The sequence below is a fragment of the Chiloscyllium plagiosum genome, unplaced genomic scaffold (genome assembly GCF_037043375.1).
Source record: "Chiloscyllium plagiosum isolate Xiang-an unplaced genomic scaffold, Cpla_swu_hap1 HiC_scaffold_10, whole genome shotgun sequence".
Classification (NCBI taxonomy): Eukaryota; Metazoa; Chordata; class Chondrichthyes; order Orectolobiformes; family Hemiscylliidae; genus Chiloscyllium; species Chiloscyllium plagiosum.
The window spans coordinates 107,500,382-107,512,915 of NW_028270148.1; the positions used below are offsets into that span (position 1 = coordinate 107,500,382).

Here is a 12,534-nt window from a genome sequence, read left to right on the forward strand (position 1 = left end):
AGTTGGTGGGAGAGAGGAATATGGGAACTTCGGTTTGATATCAGTCATGGGGAAAGTCAGCATCAGGGACAGAGCCACAGACTGTGACAAGCTGCACAAAAAGAATCAGAAGGAGTATCCGAAGGGTAGACGATGTATAATTGACCCAATTGAAGTTGTCATTGTCCTCCTGTACTTGAGTACATGTGACAATCCAAATCCAAATCCAAATCTGATTGAAATTTTGAGGATGGCATTTGCATGGTGGATAGGTGAAACATTTTTTGAACTTCCAGAAAGCATTCGTTAAAGGTTGGCTGCAGGAGATTGTGCACAAAGCTGGAAACACAAACAATTGGAGGTAACGTTGTGGCATGAGTTAGTTAATGGTTGGAGGGTAGGAGATAGCAATAAGGAATAAAGAGAACATTAGCCGACAAGTTGGGGGGAGGGGGATGGGTCTCCCCAACCAGAACCTAACCTTTCCACAGTACATCATAAATGAAATTGATGAAGGAATAGAACATAGAACATAGAACAATACAGTTCAGTACAGGCCATTCAGCCCTCATGTTGTGAGCTGTATATCAAGGAGTGTAGCTCAGAGAAACATATAGAGTTTGGAATAGGAGTGGTCCATTGAGCGTATTGAGCTTATTTTGATCTTCAGTTTGAGCATGACTAATTACAGATCACCATGAAAGTCCAAGTTGTATATTATAAGCCCATTCTGGTGTGCAGCCATTGATAGTGATTATGAATCAAGCAAACACATAGACAGAGGCCCAGCAGGTCTACGTCATAGGATTCTCATTTCTGTGCCAGAAGGTTGAGAGATCCAAGGCCCATTTCAGTGTTTGCTACAACTTTTCTTGGCTGACATGTCAGTACAGTACTGAGGGAATGCTACTCTGTGGAGAGATGCTGTCTTTAAGTGAGCTGGTACTGAAGTATTGACTGATGGAAGACTGTTCAGCTCATTGGGCCTCTCAGCTCTTTGCAGAAGTAGCTCAACCAGTCCCACTCTCATTCTGCCTCTTCCCATAGCGCTGCAAATACTTCCTCTTGGGATAACCATTGCTGAGTCATCGGGAAAGTCGTGGCATGGTGTTAATGTTCATGGTTTCATAATCCAGGAATCCCAGGATTTGAATCCCACCATGGCAGTTAATCAGATTTGAATAAAATTCTGGAATTAAAAAGCTAGCCAACATGCAACCATACCCAAGTGTGATTAAAAACCCCACCTGGTTCATTCAGGCCTTTTACAGAAGAAAGTCTGCCATCCTTACCTGGTCTGGCCTGCATGTGACTCTTAACTGCCCTCTGGACAAGTAGAGATGGGCAGGAAAGGCTGACCTAGTCAATGTCACACACGCTTCATGAACGATTTAAAAATAAATCATTCAAACCTCTTTCAAAGGCCTTAAGTAACATCATTGCATCCATCATACTCTCAGGTAATACATTCTGGGTACTAACCACTTGCTGCTTAAAAAACATTTGCCCATATGGCGCCATTGCTTCCTCAGCCAATCATCTTAAATCAGTTTCTGCTTCTCAGGGACCGATCTTTTCCCGATCTACTCCATCTATGCTCCACACAAATTTGAACACATCTATCAGATCACCTTCACACCTTCTCTAGTCTGAGAAGAGTTACATCAGTTTCTCCAACTGATCCAAGGTCCTCACACCTGTAAATAAATTTGCCCAGGAGCTACTTGAAGAAGAGTAGTCAATTCACTTGACCAATATCTAACTGGAAAATGGCGTTGGAGTGGCAGCTCAGCGTGTGGGCTTCAGCTCAGCCCACTTTTACAATTCTTCTTTCTCTGCTTATTTTCTTACATTAACCTAATTTACCATCCATCGACATTTGGATGGCTTCATTTTGACCCGGTGTCGGATCCAGCTTCCTTCCCAATGAAAAAGGGGGGGTGAGAGTATGATGGGGGAGGGGGGTGAGAGTGTGATGGGGAAGGTGGGGGAGGGGGGGTGAGAGTGCAATGGGGAGGCGGGGATGAGAGTGTGTTCCTGGTGGTGGGGGAGGGGGGTGAGAGTGTGTTCCTGGTGGGGGAGGGGGGGGGTGAGAGTGTGTTCCTGGTGGTGGGGGAGGGGGGTGAGAGTGTGATGGGAGAGGCGGGGGTGAGAGTGTGTTCCTGGTGGTGGGGGAGGGGGGTGAGAGTGTGATGGGAGAGGCGGGGGTGAGAGTGTGTTCCTGGTGGTGGGGGAGGGGGGTGAGAGTTTGATGGGAGAGGCGGGGGTGAGAGTGTGTTCCTGGTGGTGGGGGAGGGGGCTGAGAGTGTGATGGAGGAGGCGGGGGTGAGAGTGTGTTCCTGGTGGTGGGGGAGGGGGGTGAGAGTGTGTTCTTGGTGGGGGAGGGGGGTGAGAGTGTGTTCCTGCTGGTGGGGGAGGGGGGTGAGAGTGTGTTCCTGGTGGTGGGGGAGGAGGGGGGTGTGGTGAGAGTGTGTTCCTGGTGGTGGGGGAGGGGGGTGAGAGTGTGTTCCTGGTGGTGGGGGAGGGGGGGGGTGAGAGTGTGATGGGGGAGGCGGGGGTGAGAGTGTGTTCCTGGTGGTGGGGGAGGGGGGTGAGAGTGTGTTCCTGGTGGGGGAGGGGGGGTGAGAGTGTGTTCCTGGTGGTGGGGGAGGGGGGTGAGAGTGTGATGGGAGAGGCGGGGGTGAGAGTGTGTTCCTGGTGGTGGGGGAGGGGGGTGAGAGTGTGATGGGAGAGGCGGGGGTGAGAGTGTGTTCCTGGTGGTGGGGGAGGGGGGTGAGAGTGTGTTCCTGGTGGGGGAGGGGGGGTGAGAGTGTGTTCCTGGTGGTGGGGGAGGGGGCTGAGAGTGTGATGGGAGAGGTGGGGGTGAGAGTGTGTTCCTGGTGGTGGGGGAGGGGGGTGAGAGTTTGATGGGAGAGGCGGGGGTGAGAGTGTGTTCCTGGTGGTGGGGGAAGGGGGTGAGAGTGTGTTCCTGGTGGGGGAGGGGGGGTGAGAGTGTGTTCCTGGTGGTGGGGGAGGGGGGTGAGAGTGTGATGGGAGAGGCGGGGGTGAGAGTGTGTTCCTGGTGGTGGGGGAGGGGGGTGAGAGTGTGATGGGAGAGGCGGGGGTGAGAGTGTGTTCCTGGTGGTGGGGGAGGGGGGTGAGAGTGTGTTCCTGGTGGGGGAGGGGGGGTGAGAGTGTGTTCCTGGTGGTGGGGGAGGGGGCTGAGAGTGTGATGGGGGAGGCGGGGGTGAGGGTGTGTTCCTGGTGGTGGGGGAGGGGGGTGAGAGTGTGTTCTCGGTGGGGGAGGGGGGTGAGAGTGTGTTCCTGCTGGTGGGGGAGGGGGGTGAGAGTGTGTTCCTGGTGGTGGGGGAGGAGGGGGGGGGTGGTGAGAGTGTGTTCCTGGTGGTGGGGGAGGGGGGTGAGAGTGTGTTCCTGGTGGTGGGGGAGGGGGGGGTGAGAGTGTGATGGGGGAGGCGGGGGTGAGAGTGTGTTCCTGGTGGTGGGGGAGGGGGGTGAGAGTGTGTCCCTGCTGATGGGAGAGGGGGGTGAGAGTGTTCCTACTTTCCATGGTCATAAATTAATGGATGGTACTGGATGCTTGGGGCCTGAATTTGAGGATTTGTGTGAAGACAGTGGCAGACAAATGTCCCAACATTTAACAAGAAAAACACAACTCAACCAAACTAATTCATGCCTGTTATATAATTTTTAAATTTACATTTCAGGTACATGGAAGTAGTCTGATGAAGGAATACCTTTCATTGACACTAAAAGTGGGTCAGTGGGTATTTTGTGTGTGTTCACCTGGGTGTTTGTGAAAACTCACTGTCTCCAATAGTCTGTAACCCAAGCCACTGGGAATCTGTACTCATTGATTCTGGCATAGAATGGACAAACTTCTGGTTTACCTGGAGTCATTGAGAAGAACATTAAACCTCATTGACGGGTCCACCATTCAAGCCTCTATTAATCACTTACACAAACAGAAAAATTACTTAACAATGATCGCTGTATTGACATTAAACCTCTACATTCTCATGACTAATTTCCTGTGTTCAACAAATAACCCAAGAACACAGTTGACCTGATAACTTAGGTATCACGTAATCAAGCCTACCACAAAAGTTTGACTCACTTGCGAGCATTCATCACCAAGAATGTTATTTTGGACTTTGCTTGACCTCAAAGGATCATGCTTGCCCTCCCAACAAGGTGAGGTAATCACTAATTGTTCAACTTTAAACTGTCACTCAGTGAACATTGGGTATCAGGAGGTTTTCATAACCAGGTGTGAACAAAGTGTGTGTTCGTGCTAATGTTATCCATCTGATCGGGGTTCAGTTACCTTGGTTGTAATCGATCATCTCCCAGACCATCCACAACCACATCACCTCAGGGGCTCTCCCATCCACAGCCTCCAACCTCATAGTCCAGGATGCCCGCACCGCCTGGTTCTACCTCTTACCCAAAATTCATAAACCTGACTGGTCGACCCATCGTCTCTGTCTGCTCCTGCCCCTCCAAACTTATCTCCACATACCCTGACACCATCCTGTCCCCCTTGGTCCAGGATCTCCCCACATACATTCGGTTCTCCACCCACGCCATTCAGTTCCTCCATGACCTTTGGTTCCCTCGCCCCCAAAGCCTCATCTTCACCATGGACGTCCAGTCGCTGTACACATCCATCCACCATGACAAAGGCCTCCAAGCTCTCCATTTCTTCCTCTCCTGCCAACCCAACCAATACTCTTCCACGGACACACTCATTTGATTGGCTGAACTGATCCTCAACCTCAACAATGTCTCTTTTGAATCCTCCCACTTCCTTCAGACCAACGGGATAGCCACGACCACCCACATGGGTCCCAGCTATGCTTACCTCTTCATTGGGCATGTGGAACAGTCCATCTTCTGTAGTTACACCAGCACCACTCCCCACCTTTTCCTCCATTATATTGATGACTGCATTGGCACCACCTCATGCTCCTACGAGGAGGTTGAACAGTTCATCAACTTCACAAACACCTTCCACCCTGACCTCAAATTCGCCTGGACCATTTTGGACGCCACCCTCCCCTTCCTGGACCTCTCCATCTCCATTTCCGGCAACCAACTCAACACGGACATCTACTACAAACCCACTGACTTCTACAGCTATCTGGCCTGCACCTCCTCCCAACCTCCTCCTGTAAAAATGCTATCCCTTACTCCTAAATCCTCTGCCTCCACCATATCTGCTCTGAGAGGATCACTTCCACTCCAAAACATTCCAGATGGCCTCCTTCTTCAAGGACTGCAATTTCCTTTCCCACGTGATCAACAATGCCCTCCAGCGCATCTCTCCACTTCCTGCACCTCCGCCCTCGAACCCCACCCCTCCAATCACAACAAGGATAGAACCCCCCGGTCGGCAACCAGAGAGACCATTCCCTCTGCAGCTCCCTCGTTAGGTCAAGTTACCCCTCCCCCCACCACCAAACCGCACTCCACTCCCAGCTTATTCCCTTGCCACTGCAAGAGCCGTAGATTCTGTGCCCATACCTCCCCCCTCAGCTCTATCCAAAGCCCGAAAGGATCCTTTCACATCTGGTAGAGATTTTCCTGCACATCCAAACAACTCATCTACTGTGTTGCTCCCAATATGGTCTCTTCTACATCAGAGAGACAGGGTGCCAACTCATGGAACGTTTCAGGGAACATCCCAGGACACACGCACTAAACAACCCTACCGCCCTGTGGCCAAACATTTCAACTCCGCCTCCAGCTCCGCCAAGGACATGCAAGTCTTGGGCCTCCTCCACTGCCAAATCCAAGCCACCTGATGCCTGGAGGGAAAACACCTCATCTTCTGCCTTGGGACCCTTCAATCACACAGCATCAACATTGACTTCACCAGTTTTCTCATCTCCCCTCCCCCCACCTTAGCCCAGATCCAACACTCCAATTCAGCACCGCCCTCTTGAACTGTCCATCATCCCACAAAGCTATCTGATTCATCATCCGCTCTGACCTATCACCATCATCCCCCCACCTTCATCCACCTGTCACATTCCTAGCTACCATCTCCCCTGCCCCACACGCCTCCCATTTATGTCTCAGCCTCCTCGGGCCCACCCCTTCCATTCCTGATGAAGATCTCATGCCCGAAACATTGATTCGCCTGCTCCTCGGATGCTGCCTGACCTGCTGTGCTTTTCAGGCACCACACTCTCAACTCTGATCTCCACCATCTGTAGTCCTCACTTTCTCCTGGCTGGTTGCAATGCTTATGAGGCCAACAGCATGGGTTCAATTCCTGCTTTGCCTGAGGTCACCAGGAAGATCTTATCTTCTCAGCCTTGCCCTTCGCTTGAGGTGTGATTGTCCTGGGGTTAGACCAGTTATCTCTCTAATCAGGAGAGCATCTTCCTGCCACTCAGTAGTAAGAGGTACACGAGTGATCACGTGAATGGGTAAAGTCACCATTGAACAGCTCTCCTCAGTAGAGGGATAACTAGTATAACCCCCAGGGCCATCACACCTCAAGCGAAGGGCAAGGCTGAGAAGATAAGATCTTCCTGGTGACCTCAGGCAATGCAGGAATTGAACCCATGCTGTTGGCCTCACTCAGCATTACAACAGCCAGGAGAGAGGACTGCAGATGCTGGAGACCAGATTCGAGAATGTGGTGCTTGAAAAGCACAGCTGATAACCAGATATCCTAAATTAATCTAGTCCTATTTGTCAGCACTTGGCCCATATCTCTCTAAACTCTTCCGATTGATATACCCATCCAAATGTCTTTTTAATGTTGTAATTGTACCAGTCTCCACCACTCCCTCTGCCAGCTCATTCCAGACATGCACCACCCTCTGTGTGAAAAAGTTGCCCCTTAGGCTCTTTTAAATATTTCCCCCTCACCTTAAACTTATTCCCTCTAGTTTTGGACTCCGCTATGCTGGGGAAAAGACCTTGGCTATTCACCCTATCCATGCCCCTCATGATTTTATAAAGCTCTATAAGATCACAGATTAGCCTCCGATGCTCCAGAGAAAATAGCTCCAACCTAGTCAGCCTCTCCCTATCGCTCAAGCCTTCCAACCGCGGCAACATCCTTGTAACTCTTTTCTGAACGCTTTCAAATTTCACAGCATCCTTCCTATAGCAGGGAGACCAGAATTGAACACAGCATTCCAAATGACAAATCAGACTCAATGCTTATTACAGTTCATTTTTGGTGCTGAGAGGCTGCTTAATAGTAGTCATATTGTTGAACAGAGATATAGAATAAAATAGCTTAGATGCAACTCACCATGGTGAGTTTAATTTCTATTTACTGTATGTACCCCTCAAATAAAACACCTTCACATCATTCCATGTGTTTTAACAATGAAGGAGAAAGCAGTATGTTGTTCTTGCAGATTTAACAGTGAAGTAACAAATCTCAGACTTTAAGGTATCTGCATCTAACAGTGCATCTGTCCTTTATCCAATGCCATGTACAAACTGTGTATAAATAATGGCAGGTGCCATTACATTCTCCATTATTTTTACAGGAAGACCTGGGTCAATGCTCCAATTACTTAGTCTACTGTGGAATTTTAAGCATTGTATTTCATAAACTGATTTCGGGGAATTGCAACCAATTATCTTCATGTGAGGGTCTGACCACACTTTCTACTGGGAAAGAAATTAAGTAGACGTGTGCATGCTTTCTTGAGTAGCGTACCTGCTGAAACTCGGAAAATTGATTGGTTTAAATAAGATTCCTCCTAGCTTTCGGGTGGATCCCAAATGTTATTCATTTGGTTTTGCAGGATCTGATGACTGAAAGAAGTGGGAGTGAGCATCTTCCAAGTTACTCTGTCATGAGAGTGGGATCGGTTGTAATTGTAATTTCTTATTAATGATAATGAAACTTGATGTGGAGGAAACAGGCCACAAATATTTGGTATTAAAATAGTAAGCATACCTTGGGCAACAATTATTTTGAAACCCTCCTAGTTAACTTTCAAATGTGGGCATTATGTATGAATTTTGAATTTAGAGGACTTACAAAGTTATTAGAATTATATTCTGAATACAAATGGAGCCAATTTCATATCTACCAGTCTGCTAGTCATAGATTTATGTGATTGACCAGCCTTAAAGATGAACCAACCATTGCCATAAATGTTACTGCTGTGGTTTTAGATGGAAGTATTGCCACATTTTGGAAATGTGGTTTAACATCCACTATCTTAATGAAGGTACTGGCTTATTCCAATAAGGATGTCATTAAACCCACTGTAAATCTTTAAGCTGTTGGAAATACCCAGCAAGTTACACAGCATTCGTGAACAGAGGAACCAAGTAAGATTTGTTGCATCAGGTTTGACATCATCCAGGACAAAGTAGCCTGTCTGATTGATACCACATCCACAAACATCTGCTCCCTCACACCACCAGCACTCAGTAGCAGCAGGATGTACCATCCATCAGGTGCACTGAAGAAATTCACCTCAGAGAGCAAGTTCCAAATCCTTGACTACTTCCACCTAGGGTAGCAGATACATGGGAACACCACCTCCTGCAAGTTTCCTCCAAGCCACTTGTCATCCTAAATTGGAAATATATAGCCATCCCTTCCCGTGTCACTGGGACAAAATCCTGGAATTCCCTCCCTCATGGTATTGTGGGTCTACCTATAGCAAGTGGACTGCAGCAGTTCAAGAAGGCAGCTCACCACCACCTTCGGGACAGGTAGTAAAGTGCTGGGCCCAGCCAGTGATGTCCACCTGACAGTGTGCCCATGCCTCTCTGAGCTTTTCAAGTTTAGTATGGAACATGTTGTCAAAAGTATGAGCTGATAACAGCAAACCAGGGAAGCATGGCCAGAAACAGGGCATTATTTTGATCAGTCAGACTGAGGTAAGGTAAAGTCACCATATACTTACCAGACCATTGTCCTCCTCGCCCACTGGAGCTAACTGGTGATGGTTTCGCCTGAGGGTCACCATGCTTCAGGCGAAAGGAAAGGTTAAGGCGGAGAGTCTTTCATGGTCACCTCAACTCGTGTGGGGATTGAATCCATCCCAGTGCACTGCAACCCAGCCACCTGAGCTAACCAATACCGCTAATCAAAATAAAAGACTGCAGAATGAAAGATTGAGAAAATAGTTTGAAATCAATGTCAAATCGAGTGCAGAAAAAGACAATGACAGAAAGAATGGATAAAAGAGAAACAGAAAGGACAGAAATGAGAAATTAAGAAAGTATTATCAATTTTAAATTTGACATGTTCAGAATTTCCAACAATACTTAAAATCTGAAGGAATAAGATTTCATATTTGTAGTAGTTAATTTTCTGCATTGACGAGACTGATTGGCATCAATTAACATTTAATACAGCTTTCCAAATGTTCTTAGGCTTGAAATAATAAGATCTTATGTGCTTCAGGAAGTCTTTGGAATGCATCCTTGGTCCTCTCATTTGAGAGCTCTCCTTGATCTGGGCTAAGAAGATTAGCTTTGAGAGTCAGGCATAGTCAGTACGTGGTCAACCCAACAGAGTTGGCTTCGGATTATCATGTATTTGATGCTAGTACTATTATTTCCTTCAAGGACATTGAGGTGAATGTGTTTACCTTCCCAGCTGATGCAGAGAATCCATCTCAAACAACATTGATGGGACTTGACCACAGCATTGGTGTAGCATCTATATGTAGTCCATGTTTCGGAGACCTACAGAAAAGTCAGAGGATAATTACCATTTCCACAGGATATCAGGACAGATGTCACCGTTGTTCAAAGACTGTCATCCTTAGACACTGAAGGTAGATGCCATGTTGAATCTCCACATCAATATCAGCAGAGTGGTGGGGGCATGGAATGCGCTGCCTGTGGGAGTGGCAGAGCCAGAATCATTGGTGACCTTTAAGCGGCAATTGGTTAGGTACACGGATAGGTGCTTAAGCTAGGACAAATGTTCGGCACAACATCGTGGGCCGAAGGGCCTGTTCTATGTTTACATAACAGGTAGCTTCCCAGATAAGGGAAGTGTTTGACACTTGGGAGGATTTCTCTGCTGGAAGGATAGACTGGAACTTTTTCTGGGATGGGTTGGTAAAGGATTTGAATTTTCTTGAGGTTAAGGCAGAGACCAATTATTCGGAATGCATCAGCATTAAGAGAACTTGAAGATACGCTTCCCGAGAGAGCAGTGATGATGTTACCCCACATTTACTGAAGGTCCACAAGCAAAATTGAGGTTGTTTTATGCTTGGATTTCAACTGGTTGAGGTTGAAAAGCTTTCTGTCCATCCTGTACATCATGTCCACTCTCACTGGGCAGCTAGTTCTTGACAAGATGAAGGATGGTGGCGATGAAGATGGAGAAAAGGGTAGGGCAATGACCCATTCCTGCATGACCCCTGTCTTGACCAAATGAGTTTGTCATTACTATCGGTGAGGACCATTGCTACATCTTTTCGAGCAAGTCATGGAGGGTGTTGATGAATTTCACTGGACAGCCAGCCTATGACAGGGTCTTCTATAGTACTTCCTGATTCACTGAGTCTATAGCCTTGGTCAGATTGATGAAGGCCATGTAGAGTCGTTGGGGCTGTTGCCGGCATTTCCCTTTGAACTGTCAAGTAGTGAAGATCACAGTGGCTCAGTGGTTGGCACCACTGTCTTACACTGCCAAAGACCTGGGTTCAATTCCAGCCTCAGGTGACTGTCTGTGTGGAGTTTGCACATTCTTCCACTGTCTGTGTGGGTATCTTCCAGGTGCTCCAGTTTCCTCCCACTGTCCAAAGATGTGCAGGTTAGGTGGAATTCTGCATAGTGTTCAGGGATGTGTAGCATTACAGAGATGGGGTGAGTCTGGGTCGGATGCTCTCTGCTTGTACACTGTAGGGATTGTATGTTCATACAGCAACTTAATGTCATTCAATGTATTTCAGTACTAAGGCAGACAGGGAAGTGATATTTCCTCAAAGCTGATGGTGGAGCGGTGTATGTGCCAAGCTTCTGCCCTAACCTGGAGTTGCTGTGTAATTTGGGCAGAAGAAAGAAAATTCTCAAAGCTCTGACAAGTGTAGAGTGTCTCCAAATGCAGGGAGAGTGCGTCCATTCAAACAATCATTGGGCATTTTTCATTTCTGTTAGTGGAAGCTTTCGGAATGCAAACTGAGAGCTCCACTTCCTGTATAAGAGTTACTAAACTTCAGAATCATTTCGAAAAAGTGAGGACTGCAGATGCTGGAGAGATCAGAGTCAAAAACTGTGGCACTGGCAAAATGCAGTGGGTCAGGCAGCATCTGAAGAGCAGGACAGTCGATGTTTCAGGCATTAACTCTTCATCAGGAATGGGGGGGATGGGGTGGTGTGTGGAAGGGAGGACTGAGAGAAAAATAGAAGGAGTGTTGGACTTAGGGGGTTAGCTGGAAAGGCGATGCAGTTGGGGGATGATTGATAGTTCAGAGGAACAGATAGATGGGACGGAAGATGGACAGGTCAAGAGGGCAGCACCAAGTTGGAGGGTTGGATCTGCGATGTGGTGGGGGGAGGGGAGATGAGGAAACTGGTGAAGTCTATGTTGATGCCGTGTGGTTGAAGGGTCCCAAGACGGAAGATGAGGCGTTCATCCTTCAGGCTTCGGGTGGCTAGGATTTGGCAATGGAGGAGGCCCAGGACTTGCATGTCGCTGGTGGAATGGGACGGGGATTGTCATCAGGTGGTGAACTCCTTCGGTTGCAAAGCACTTTGGCATATCCTGGGGTAGCAAAAGATGCAAAACTTTTGTTTTCTCTCCCCCTCTTTCTAGTCTCCTCTTTTGTCAAGAAAGTTTGGAGACCTTTGCCTGGGAGACAGTGCAGGTCACCCTTTATTGCTGCATCACTGACTGACAATCTGCACCTGGAGATTATAGAGACAATGATGTCCCGTCGTGAGCTGCGGGGAGATGTTGGATGTGGAGAAGCAGGAGCTGGTCCCCAGGAGCAGCCAGCTCCCAGAAAGCTGCAGAGCCCCTCAGAAAGCATGGGGTCCACAGGAGGAAAGGAATTTTTGGCACTGCCTCTGTTTCCTGGGGATGAGCGAAGCACAGTGTTTGTGTAGGATCTGTATACCCTGGGACACAGTGATGGAATTGTGCTGGATGCAGCACTGGGACCTGAGGGCTGTGTGTGGGCTAGGGAAGGACCATCCTCTCCCAGTGACTGTGAGAGTGACTGACTACTTCCCAGAGAGCAAGGGCTGGCTTCCCTCAGTCATACATCCCCCCCCACCCCCCAAATACATCGGGGGCTGTGACAGATGGCATCTGTTATGAAGATGTGGGTATACCTTTAAGAGAATTAAAAGCAGCAGAATTAATGGACACAGCACGAAGTGTTCTCAAAAAGGTAACAACGTATGTAACACTGGGTCGAACAACTTCATTAGTTTGTTGCTTGGAGACCAAAACAAACTTGAATTTGGCCAATCAGTTTAAGTTATACCCAAAATATATCAAACTCCAATCCAGTTTGAAATTAGTATATTGACAATCCTAAAAGCCAATGACACAATCCAATGGTCTGGAATATAAGACCGGGGAAAATTGAGCAG

At 47.9% G+C, this 12,534-nt stretch overlaps 1 pseudogene; it reads left to right on the plus strand.

Annotated features, from left to right (window-relative positions):
• LOC148149057 (uncharacterized) overlaps positions 1-12,042 on the plus strand; it is a 63,772-nt pseudogene extending 51,730 nt beyond the window's left edge.
• The last annotated feature ends 492 nt before the right edge of the window (positions 12,043-12,534 follow it).